At 49.1% G+C, this 12,504-nt stretch overlaps 1 protein-coding gene across 2 annotated transcripts in view; it reads left to right on the plus strand.

The window, feature by feature from the left end:
* Positions 1-6,525: 6,525 nt before the first annotated feature.
* The window catches only part of DAAM1 (dishevelled associated activator of morphogenesis 1), a 174,980-nt gene continuing 169,001 nt past the window's right edge, over positions 6,526-12,504 (plus strand). Inside the window, exon 1 of one of the 2 annotated variants that reach the window (XM_053397548.1) lies at positions 6,526-6,800. The gene's annotated coding sequence lies outside the window, so the exon portion shown is untranslated. The remainder of the gene's footprint in view (positions 6,801-12,504) is intronic. The other variant, XM_053397589.1, reaches the window with a different exon arrangement.

The following is a 12,504-nucleotide window of genomic DNA, read 5'->3' on the forward strand; positions in this document are numbered from 1 at the left end:
GGATTGTTTATACCTGTTTCGGAGGTTAATCGGAGGGTAATGGATACTGGAAGGTTGATAGATTCCCAGTTCTGTAGCCTCCAGCCGCCATCCTCTCTGACGGTTGGCATGCTGGATGGGGCTGATGGGAATGGGAAGCGAAAGAATCTAGAGGGACTAGGTAGAGGGAGGCCGCTGCCCGCTAAAGATTGTACTGGGAACCAAGTTGCGGGCACTGGTGAGCAGAGGGGTAAAGGCAAAGGGACCCCTGACCGTTAGGTCCAGTCGTGGCCGACTCTGGGGCTGCGGCGCTCATCTCGCTTTAGTGGCCGAGGGAGCCGGCGTACAGCTTCCGGCTCATGTGGCCAGCATGACTAAGCCGCTTCTGGCGAACCAGAGCAGCACACAGAAACACCGTTTACCTTCCTGCCAGAGCGGTACCTATTTATCTACTTGCACTTTGGCGTGCTTTCGAACTGCTAGGTTGGCAGGAGCAGGGACCGAGCAACGGGAGCTCACCCCGTCGCGGGGATTCGAACCGCCGACCTTCTGATCGGCAAGTCCGAGGCTCTGTGGTTTAACCCACAGTGCCACCCGCATCCCTTGAGCAGAGGGGTAGCAGGCGGCAATTCACCCTGTGTTCTGCCCCCTAACTGGGGCTAAGGGAGAACCCTGCAATAGCCTCTGTAATAAAAGGGTGGGGAATCTGTGGCCCTGCAGATATTTCTCTCTCATATATATGAAAAAAGATTTTCAGTTTTATACATTTCAATAATTTTACAATAATTTTAACATTTCAAAACTTCACTTCCTTCCCCCTTTTTCTGCGGTTCCTTAAACTTATTTTTAATATTTTCTGCATATCCAAATTAACTAAATTTGCTCATTTATTCATCTGGTTTAAATATATACTTTTATGAAACTGCAGGTTGTTCTAATAATCATCCCAATATTCTTATCTGTTTACTATTTGCTTGTAAATATTCCATAAACCATTTCCATTCTTTTATAAAAAGTTTGTCATTTTGATTTCTAATTTTTCCGGTAAGTTTCACCATTTCTGCATAGTCCAAAAGTTTCTGAATCCATTCTTCTTTTGTTGGGACTTCTTATCCTTTTCATTTTGGGGCAAGTAATATTCTTAATTAATTGGGATATGGATGTAAAAGGTAAAGGTAAATAACCCCTGGACGGTTAAGTCCAGTCAAAGGGGACTATGGGACTGCGACTCTCATCTGACTTTCAGGCCGAGGGAGCTGGCGTTTGTCCACAGACAGCTTTCCGGGTCATGTGGCCTGCGTGGCTAAACTGCTTCTGGCGCAACGGAATACCAGAGCGCACGGAAACACCGTTTACCTTCCTCTCGCAGTGGTACCTATTTATCTACTTGCACTGGTGTGCTTACAAAACTGCTAGATTGGCAGGAGCTGGGGCAGAGCAATGGAAGCTCACCTGTTGCGGGGATTCAAACTCCCGATCTTCCAATTGGCAAGCCCGAGCGGCTCAGTGCTTTAGACCATTTGGACGCGCCACCTGCGTCCAATTACCCGCTTGTACTTGGATGAAAGTACAAGCTGCAGATCTGTGCCAGGCAGGGAATTCCTGGGCTGGCTTCTGCAAACCAGCCTGGCTGACTTTGTTGTTGTTTAGTTGTTTAGTCATGTCCGACTCTTCGTGACCCCATGGACCAGAGCACATCAGGCACTCCTGGTCTTCCACTGCCTCCCGCAGTTTGGTCAAACTCATGCTGGTAGCTTCAAGAACACTGTCCAACCATCTCGTCCTCTGTTGTCCCCTTCTCCTTGTGCCCTCCATCTTTCCCAACATCAGGGTCTTTTCCAGGGAGTCTTCTCTTCTCATGAGGTGGCCAAAGTATTGGAGCCTCAGCTTCAGGATCTGTCCTTCCAGTGAGCACTCAGGGCTGATTTCCTTAAGAATGGAGAGGTTTGATCTTCTTGCAGTCCATGGGACTCTCAAGAGTCTCCTCCAGCACCATAATTCCAAAGCATCAATTCTTTGGCGATCAACTTTCTTTATGGTCCAGCTCTCACTTCCATACATCACTACTGGGAAAACCATAGCTTTAAGCCTTTGTCGGCAAGGTGATGTCTCTGCTTTTTAAGATGTTGTCTAGGTGACTTGTCCTGCCTGACTTGTTGTTGTTGTTGTTGTTGTTTAGTCGTTTAGTCGTGTCCGACTCTTCGTGACCCCATGGACCAGAGAACGCCAGGCACCTCTGTCCTCCACTGCCTCCCGCAGTTTGGTCAAACTCATGCTGATAACCTCGAAAACACTATCCAACCATCTCGTCCTCTGTCGCCCCCTTCTCCTTGTGCCCTCCATCTTTCCCAACATCAGGGTCTTCTCCAGGGAGTCTTCTCTTCTCATGAGGTGGCCAAAGTACTGGAGCCTCAGCTTCACAATCTGTCCTTCCAGTGAGCACTCAGGGCTGATTTCCTTCAGAATGGAGAGGTTTGATCTTCTTGCAGTCCATGGGACTCTCAAGAGTCTCCTCCAGCACCATAATTCAAAAGCATCAATTCTTCGGCGATCAGCCTTCTTTATGGTCCAGCTCTCACTTCCATACATCACTACTGGGAAAACCATAGCAATGACAGGCCTAGACAGCATCTTGAGAAGTAGAGACATCACCTTGCCAACAAAGGTTCATATAGTTAAAGCTATGGTTTTCCCTGCCTGACTTAGTGAAGAGCAAATATGTTAACATGACAAAAGGTGTTGATGGGCCACCGGGGAGAGGAATCCTTTATCCTGGGGAGTGAGATGTTAGCAAGATGATGGGTTGTGTGTTTGAGGGGACAGGAAAAGGGAGTTTTCCAGCAAGGGGTGCTGGGAAGAAGAAGAAAGACTGGAATCCATATTGGAAAGGCTGGCCAATGACGTTCTTGCCGAGGACGTTGGAAATCCAGTACGCAGTCAAGAAGGTGGTGGTGGTGGATCAACAGCTGGCACCCCTGGGTCAAATCCAGCCTTTTGGAGGACACTGCCTGTCCCATTGCTGATCTAGAGGCAAAAGTGTGAAAGGAAGGAACAATGAGGGCAGTCATGGAACTTGACAGCTGTCCACCTTGGCAGACTTGCCCTGCCAACTTAGACAATAAGCTCATTGGGGAAAACAGTTACCGGTAATTCCGCTCTCTTAAGAAGCTGCAGGAAGGGAGGTGCTCCTTCTGCAGACTTCTTAGTTTCCTTAGTGTTTCCCTCCATGGCTTCCCCCAGCAACCTGGGTGTCTCTGCTTAGTTCCGTCACAGCAATCTGCTCCTCCTACTACTGATGCAGCTTCATTAATGTGACCCCAAAATCCCAGATCGCCCCCCAAACTGTGCCAAAGTTTAGTGCCAACTTGTGACCCTGATTTGCTGTGCCAGTTACTTGGTTTGAGGAAAAGTGGCACAAAACTTGGGCTTTGTGGCACAAAATGGGTACTAAACTTTGGCATCAGTTTGGGAGGGTCCAGAATTTCGGGGTCACACATTAATAAAGCTTTCAGATGCCCCAATAATAGAATAAGTTGTTGGCAAGGGCTTTAGGGTCATCCCAAAGCCTCGCCTTGGCACAGACTGAAGCTGCAGACAGTTGCTTTGATCTTCAGAGCTTGGTTTGCTTTCAAGAGACGTCATTAATTTCCCTGCGTGGATGAAGTGCCCGTCCACACAGCCTTATCTTATCTAAATAGGTTGTTACAGCAGACGTTGCACTCCAGTCGCTTGGGATGGGGCGTTAGGAGAAAGGAGGAGGGGAAAGGGTGCTGACTTAAGCGAAACGCATGGGGAAAGAGCAATTTGCAAAATGCAGAGCGACAGACGGGGAACATTGCAGGTTAAGGAAGCTGACTAGGAACACTTAAATCACCAAGCTGACAACCATTCCTCTCAAGGCCAGGGCTATAGGAAAGGTCTCAGCTTGTACCTACATTGGTTGGCATCCATCTGTCTCGGGAGACGATGGAAGGGTGCACCTTCAGGGGTGAAGTCAAGCTGTTGGAGAGTTACAGCTCCTGCTGTGGCCGTAGAGACCAATACAGGAGAGACATGTTTTGTGGCAGCTGGGGCAGATGAAGGCATCCTGTTGGGCTGCTGCAGATGCACCACTGCGTTTATTCTCTCTGTGTTCCTCCCAGGGGTAGAGCTGGGAGATATATCAATATATAAGGGTCTCTTCTGACTCTGTGATTCTGTGATAAAGGGCACATTGTGATTCTTGTAATTTGTCTCATCTCTAGACACACGGGAAAATGCATCATATTTTTGTTCCACTTTTTTTAAAGAGTGCTTTTAATAGTCAAAGACTCTTGCGGCAGGACCCAGATTTTAAAACTCTAGCATGTCTTTGCAGCAGAGAGCAGTGGTGTTGGTTTGGGAGGTGGACGCCCCCTTTAGACTCATTTTCCACAGCAAGAAAGAGATGCTAATTCGAGCGAAGTTTTCCGCAATTAAGAGGAAAATGAGAACACCCCGCTGCTTGCGTGATTTAGAATGCAGTTATTACTACAACAGCTGACAGGCCTGTCTCCCTGACATGAGAAACTGCAAAGGCTGTGGGTTTCACTGTGTTATTTCTAGTGAATGGCCCTGTTATTTTGCCCGATTAGCCTAGTGAACTGTGCACCATAGTTTGATCTAACCCCAAGTTTTACATTGTTGTTGTCGTCCTCGATTCTCCACTCCGCCCTCCCTGCCCAATTATGCAATAAACTAGGAGAACTGGAGTGAGAAAGGGCTTTTCTTTTACAAGCCGTCCCTACTACTAGAGGGGATGCATAGTAAAATCCACCCCCTCTATCCACTGAAAGCAAATGGAGTGTAGGGTCCTGGTGATTTCTAAAATTCAGGTGCTTTTCACACAGAGAGACACAATCTCCACTGCCATGTGTCTTCTAAAACTATACAACATAAATGAATTTTTTGACCAGTGAATAATAATAATAATAATATAATATTTTATTATTTCTACCCCGCCCATCTGGCTGGGTTTCCCCAGCCACTCACTTGCAGGCATGAAAGGCTTTAATACCAAACCAAATTCTCTCTCTCTCTCTCTGATATACACACCACACCAAACATCCATTCAGCCTGCCTGATGGAAATCTAAAGCACATTCCCAGTTTTGTGACATTTTGGATAGTTACAGCAAAGGGACTGTGGATTTTTGCAAAATAAAAAAGTGGCAGTTCAACCCTTAGTTGTAGAATCGTGGAATTGTAGAGTTGGAAGGGACCCCCAAGGGTCATCTAGTCCAACCTCCTGCAGCAGGATTCAGAGTATTTTGTCCAATGAGGGGTTGGAACCCACAACCCTGAGATTAAGAGTCTCGTGTTGCAACAACTGATCTATTTATGCATATTAATAATTTCACCTACCTTTTCCTTTGCTTGTTCCCAGTACGTTTCCAAGCACAGTTCAAAGCTGACCTTTAAAGCCCTAAATAACTTTGGCTCTGTATACCTGAAGGAGCCCCCACCCCCATCGGTCAGCCCAGACACTGAGGTCCAGCTCTGAGGGTCTTCTGGCGGTTCCGTCACTGCGAGAAGTAAAGTTACAGGGAACCAGGCAGAGGGCCTTCTCGGTGGTGGCACCTGCCCTGTTGAAGGCCCTCCCATCAGATGTCAAGGAAATAAATGGCCTCAGCCCAGTATATCTGAAGGAGCATCTCCACCCCCATCATTCTGCCCGGACACTGAGGTCCAGCTCCGAGGGCCTTCTGGCGGTTCCTTCACTGCGAGAAGTAAAGTTATAGGGAACCAGGCAGAGGGCCTTCTTGGTACAGACACCCGCCCTGTGGAATGCCCTCCTGTCAAATGTCAGGGATATCAAGAATTACATAACACTTAGAAATCATATAAAGGCAGCCCTGTTCAGGGAAGTTTTTAATGTCTGACATTTTATTACTTTTTAAAATTTTGCTGGAAGCCACCCAGCATGGCTAGGGGGGTGTTGCGGTGCCATCCCCTTTGAGCAGCAGGTCGCTTGGGGCTGCGCAGTGGAGGTGGCAGGCAGCTGGGCGATTGCAGCTGTGTGGCGGAGGTTAGTGGACAAAGTTTTTATTTTCCCCCTGCAGCTAAAAAAAGCTAAACAACTCTGAGTGGGTGCTCCCCCCTAATAAAAGGTCAACAAGTTCCGGCACCTCTTTTTCTAGAAATGAAGAAGCCCTGTTGGACACAGTATTCCTGTTGTGGTCCGAAATTCATTTTGTTAGCTTGGACCCAGGTCTCCAATCTGTTCGGGTCATCTGGGTTCCTGATCCTGTCTTCCGTGCCACTGACAACCCCTCCCAGTTTGGTGTCAAATCGCCTCCTTTGCTGACCGAAATGAAACTCCCTGTCTTGGTTTTTGGGGAAAAGTCAGCCAAGCTACAGCAGCAGCAGCTGGTGCTTGGTGAAGAGGGAGGGAGGGAGACCGCGCCGTGCGTCCTGGGAAACGTAGTCCTTCTCGGAACGCTGCGCGTGCCCAAGGATCCCGGCCTCGGACTCCATCTCCCGGCGGCGCGCGGGGCGGCAGGCAGGCGGGAGCGCGCGGGGGGCGGGCGGGTTGGTAGGAGCGGCTTGCTCCGCGCGAGCCTCCCTTTACGCACAGCCGGAGACTCGCATTGTATCCTATCGGGCCAAAAGGGGATGATGTCACCTGCGGGCTGGTAAGGCGAGGGGAGGCAGGCGCTGCTGCCGTTGCTGGTGGCGGCGGCAGGAGGAGGAGGAAGCGAGATCGAGCCTGGTTCCCGGGCTCCTTTTGTAAGCAGCCGGGGACAGAAGGATCAGAAGCAGCCGGAGTGGGCTTCGCCTCCTCCGGGATGGAGCGAGCGCCAGGTAAGCCTCTCCTGCGCCTCTCGCCATTCATCGGACGCGCCGCTCGCTTGGAGAGCCGGGCCGGGCTCTGCGTTTTTACGCACGGGGCCGGAGGAAGCGGCGCTACCTTCCGGGGAGGGGGAAGCGCTGGTGGGGAAGGTGAGCTCCGGAGCAGCGCTTTCCTTTTCCGCAGGGGAGAAGGACCCCGAAGGAAACGGACTATTTTGGGGGGGGGGTGGCGGCGGCGGCATGGGGATGCGGTGTCCGCTCGGGCGAACAGGGGGCGGGTGGGGTGGGAAAGGGAAGCGCCCAAGTCTGCCAAGGGGGCGGCACGGGCTGGGAACAAAACCAGCCAAACTTTAAACTCCCAGCCTTTCCTTGGGAGGGGGGGATCTCTCCGGGCGCTGGAGGCTTTGCATCTCCGGGAACAGCTGGGGGGCGGCGGCCGGGGAGGGGGCGCCCTAGGTTTGTGCGGCTTCCCCGCTGCAGTTTGCGCCGGGAGGAGCGAGCCTGTGTGTGTGTACGTGTTTTTGTGCCTGTGTGTGGTTTTTTTGGCTAACAAAAGGGGCAGATGCGGAGAGGGCGGGTGGAGAGAGGCTTCGTTGCTCCCTTTCTTTTCGGCTGCGGCTTTCTTTTCCTTTCAATGGGACCGGCCGGGGTGGGGTGGGGTGTCGGTTGGAGAGAGGGAGAGGTCGAGTAGAAAACCTCCTCCACGAGTTCTCTCACTCTCTGTCTCTTTTTGGGGAGGGGCGTGTTAAAATGTGCTCTCACCGCACCCCTACCCCACCCCTCGGGTTCAAAGGTGCCGGGGGGGGGGTTGGGGAGGAGAGTTTTGATTCCTGCAGATTTCTTGGGGTGGCTTTTCTCCATCCAGGGGGAAAGGAGGCGTGGATGTCTCCACTGGTTTTAGCAATACCGCAGTATGGGAGCGTGTGTCTGCACGCGTGTTGCCACCTCGGGATCACAACACCTTTCCCCCGTTTTTCTCCCTTCCCAATTACATATCCTAAAGAGTTGAGCTGCACACTTGCAGAAGGGGTTGCAAAAACAGAAAAATAAAATAAAAGCAAGAACGCCTCCTGGTTGCGGACAGCTGCTCCCTCCCCCCTCTGATGTTTCTTAGTCCCTTTAAGAACATAATAGCCCCCTCCCCCCCCCACCGCCGGATCAGGCCAGTGGCCCATCTCGCCCAGCATCCTGCCCTCATATGGACCAGCTGGATGCCCCCATGCGAAGCCTGCCAGCTAATATGAATGACTACGCTAATATTGAAATGCTGATTTTTTTCTTTTTCTTTTTTATAAGATATTTATTAAGCATTTTTCAAAGAGAAACATAAATTTGCAAAATAGAAAAAATAAGAACAAAGAATTACAATGTTAAAGAAAAAACATAAAAAAATGCAAAAGAGCTAAAGAAAATACAAATGAAAAATACATACAAAATACAAAAAGGACAAAATAGCTGAAAAGAAACAAAAAATTAAGGAAACAAATCCAATTTTCAATATTTATAGACTCATTAGCTTATTTTCCTGACTTCCTCACACCTCCCATTTTTGTATTCCCTTTTATATAATCAAATCAGCAAATCCTTACCTTCTTTCATTTATCTTAACTTTTGATCTTAACCTATTATAATATATTTTCATCCATTATCAATCCGTATTTACATTTACATATTCTTATTACTCTTATTGCCAATACCACTTATTTTCAGTCCAACATCATTTTAACATTCATTAATTTTACAGTATTTCTGCAGGTAAGTCTTTAAATTTCTTCCAATCTTCTTCCGCCGACTCTTCTCCCAGGTCTCGGATTCTGCCAGTCATTTCTGCCAATTCCATGTAGTCTATCACCTTGATCTGCCACTTTTCCAGTGTGGGTAAAAAAATAAAATAAAATAAATGAAATGCTGATACCCGGTGTCTAAGGAATTGGAATCCTTAATGATGAAGGAATTGGATGTCTAGGAGACAAAAGTTGCAAGGCGGAGCCAGTTTTGCCTTTTCAGAAATAGGAGTTTGGAATGCCATTCAGAAAAAAAATAGAGACTTCCATGTTTACGCATGCACAGATGCACTCTTCCTTTTTGAAAAATACTGTTGCTTCACATTTTCAGGGCAGGAGCTGGACATGTCTCGATCTGTGCCCTCCCTGCGTTTTGATAAAGAGCAGCCAGGGTTCCAGATAATCAGCTATTTAAACCTATTTTCTCCAGGGGGAAAGATGGGCTAATCAAGGTTTTTTTCCCCCTCCCCCTGTGGAAGATGCAGAAACTGCTGTTGGCTGTTCCTGCCACCTGGTCTCTCTATCTTCCTTCCCTTCTCTCTCTCCCCCCCCCAAAGGATTTAGGGAGATGAGGCTTGCTTCCGCTCTTTGCCTTATTATAACTAGGTGCACCTTTAACATACCCACAGAGGGTTCTGGGTGGTCTTTCCCTGCTCCCCAGATTCAGGGGAAATGAATCAGTTGCACAATTGCTTGGGCGGCAGGCCGTCAGAAAACCAGTGGCCAACTAGGTGAGGCAGGAATTGCCTGTGTGCATATAGATGTATCTGTTGAATTTCAGTTCTGTTTTCTCCTATGTGTGCTGCATGCTGTGTCTCCCCCCCCCCCTCCAGCGGTAACAAAACCTCATCCGAGTTGAGGATTTTTGAAGGAGAAAGTGTCTGCAGCAGGAGAGAGAAAGAGAGGGGAGGGGGCATTGGAAATCTGGTTGCTATGGTTACTCTTGCAGTTGGAATCATTGCGATTTTTCACGCACAGAGCCCCCTCCCCAGTAGATCTGGAGTCTTCTCCACCCCTTTGCCTGGTAACTGGGAGGGTGTGGTCTCCCCCACAAAAAAAAAATATAAATCTCTCAAAAGACAGAATTCAGATGAGTGTCTGCGGTCTTGAGTCTTGTGACGGCTGTGTTTCATTTTATGGTCAAAAGAAAAATGAGTGTCTGCCTGTAGCCGTATCATAGCTTTATTTTATTTCATGGCGACTGTGCAACTGAGAAGCCCATTTTGCTCTCTCTCCTTTCTCTGTCCCTATATTAAAGCCGGGAATATGGGTGGTTTGGGCGTGTGTTGTACAACACGCTGTGAACAAGGAAAGCTGCTTTATTAGCAACGGGTGTGGGTGGGTTCCCCTGTTACGTTTGTGGAACAGCCTTGAGTACCTACTCATTTTCTAGAGCTGTCTCCGTGCAGATGCGTAGGCAGGCATCGCACACTCTTAATCCCATGGGGTGTTTCCCTCTCCTCCTCCTCCTTGCTGACTCTACTCCACGGTGACACTGTTGCTGCTCACTGGCACTTGTTGCAAGAGGCAGCGGGGAGAAAGACGGTTCAGCTTTGTTCTTCTTGCACAAGCTCTGCGATGTGGGGAGCCTTGCAAAGCCTGGGTGGAGGCCGAGACTGTCGGAAGAAACTCTTGCAGAGAGGGCGTTGTGAAATAGCTTCGTTGGTTACGTTTTCTTACATGATTCAATAGCTCTCCTTGCTTCCCATCATGGAAGCCAGGGCAGTGTGTTTTGTGCAGTGCTAGAAACTTGAGTGGGACGCGGGTGGCGCTGTGGGTAAAAGCCTCAGCGCCTAGGACTTGCCGATCGTCAGGTCGGCGGTTCGAATCCCCGCGGCGGGGTGCGTTCCCGCTGCTCGGTCCCAGCGCCTGCCAACCTAGCAGTTCGAAAGCACCCCCGGGTGCAAGTAGATAAATAGGGACCGCTTACTAGCGGGAAGGTAAACGGAGTTTCCGTGTGCTGCGCTGGCTCGCCAGATGCAGCTTGTCACGCTGGCCACGTGACCCGGAAGTGTCCTCGGACAGCGCTGGCCCCCGGCCTCTTAAGTGAGATGGGCGCACAACCCTAGAGTCGGACACGACTGGCCCGTACGGGCAGGGGTACCTAGAAACTCAAGTATATAAGCTAGTCGCCAAATGGCTCCTTAAACCAAGGCTGCAGTCGCCAAAGCAGAATGTCTAGTTGCCATTTTGGGGCAAGACAGCGCCAAAGTCGTCTTTTTTCAAATGATGGACTGACTGTGATTGATTCTCAGTTAAACATCTGGCTAGTTCGGATGACTACCTTGAGCTAGTTTAAGAGCTTTGAGAACTTAAAGAAGAAAAGTCACTTGATCCAGGGACAGTCCACACATATATTGACCTATTCCGACCTCTTTTTCTTAATGTTGACATGGACCATTCATAGCGTAAGAATATTCTTCACAACTGGGAGCAGGGCAGTGGGGTGGGGGGAAGTGAAGACAAGCTATAGGGACTAACTAGAACATTGTTCACTGCTCCTGCTCAGGCTGCACAGAAAAAAAAGGCATTTTGGTTCCTGAAATTTATTCTGATGGTGCAGATGAGACATAACTGATAGAATTCTACAGGATGGGGTATTAGTGTGAGAAAGCAGTCCAGACCCAATGAACCCCAGATGGTGGAGATGTCAGGCACCATCTTGGCACCCAGAAATATTCACACGGCCAATAGCAGGTGCCAGGTGCAAAATTTCAAACACTGGTCATGTGTAGCTCTTGGGTGCTCGCCCACCCAGGCACTGGCCAGATGTGGCCCTCTGCTTAGCTTAGGTAGTGGTGGCCTCATTTGCCTTCATACCATCCTCTGGGATTGTCCTGGGCTTCTGTTCGGCAGCGATGTACTATAAGAATATTGCTGAGAGCTCTTCATTGTGTCCGAATGTCACCCAACGCTAAAACTTGCTCTGTAATTTCATTTTCTCTGCAGGATCTGTGTAAATATATACAAATGCAAAGTCTTCTGCTCAGTGTAAGGTGTGGTCATAGTTCAGCGGCAGAGCAAGTGTAGAAGGCAGAGGAGGAAGAAACCGCTGCCTGGGGCCTTGGATGTCGTCTGCCAGTGACAGTAGACAAGGCTGGCCAAGACAGACTGACTTTCATAGCACAGACGCTCTGTGTAAGTCATAGCTTCCCCCAAAGAATCTGGGAGATGTGGTTTGTTGGGGGGGCAGGGTTCTTAGGAGACCCCTATAGTCCCCTTGCAGAGCTACAATTTCCATAGGGGACTCTGGGCGTTGCTGTTCTGCGAGGGGAATACGGGTTTCCTTAACAACTCTCAGCTCCCTTAACAAACTGCAGTTCTCAGGATTCTCTGGGGGAAACCCATGACCGCCTAAAGTGGTATGATATTGCTTTAAATACATAGTGCAGATGGGGCCCAAGTCCCAGAAAAGGAAAGAGGAGAACAGTCTCTGGTGCTGACTGGTAGACCTTTGTATCGTAGCTCTGTGCATTTCAGAAGAACGCTTCTTTCAGGATCACGGAAAGCTTGCTAGGCCTAGAAATTTGGGGAGGGATCGTCCTTAAAATCTGACCTATTCAATGGCCAGCTTGAGAGAGTGGCAGAGTCTCCTCCCTCCCCAGGTGTCTGATTCCAACATATATGGCCGACAAGATTTGTATGCATGTGCATACTTGGATGTGAAATGGACATGTGCCTATGTCATTTGCACAAGATGTTGGCCAACAGTCAATAGAATCCTTCTCTCAGAAGCTTCAAGTGAGCAATGTGTGTTTATAATCCTTATCTCTTTCGAGTCCAGTAACCCTGTGAATGACATGATGACGATTCCCTGCCTTTTTATGTAGGGAACCGGAGTCCAGGATTGGTGGCTTAGCCCAGTCTCCTGTTGAGTTCAGAGACAGGCAGGGAGTTGAACTTGGGCTGTTGAGACCATTGCGCTACTTGAC

Source organism: Podarcis raffonei, chromosome 1 (assembly GCF_027172205.1).
Source record: "Podarcis raffonei isolate rPodRaf1 chromosome 1, rPodRaf1.pri, whole genome shotgun sequence".
Classification (NCBI taxonomy): Eukaryota; Metazoa; Chordata; class Lepidosauria; order Squamata; family Lacertidae; genus Podarcis; species Podarcis raffonei.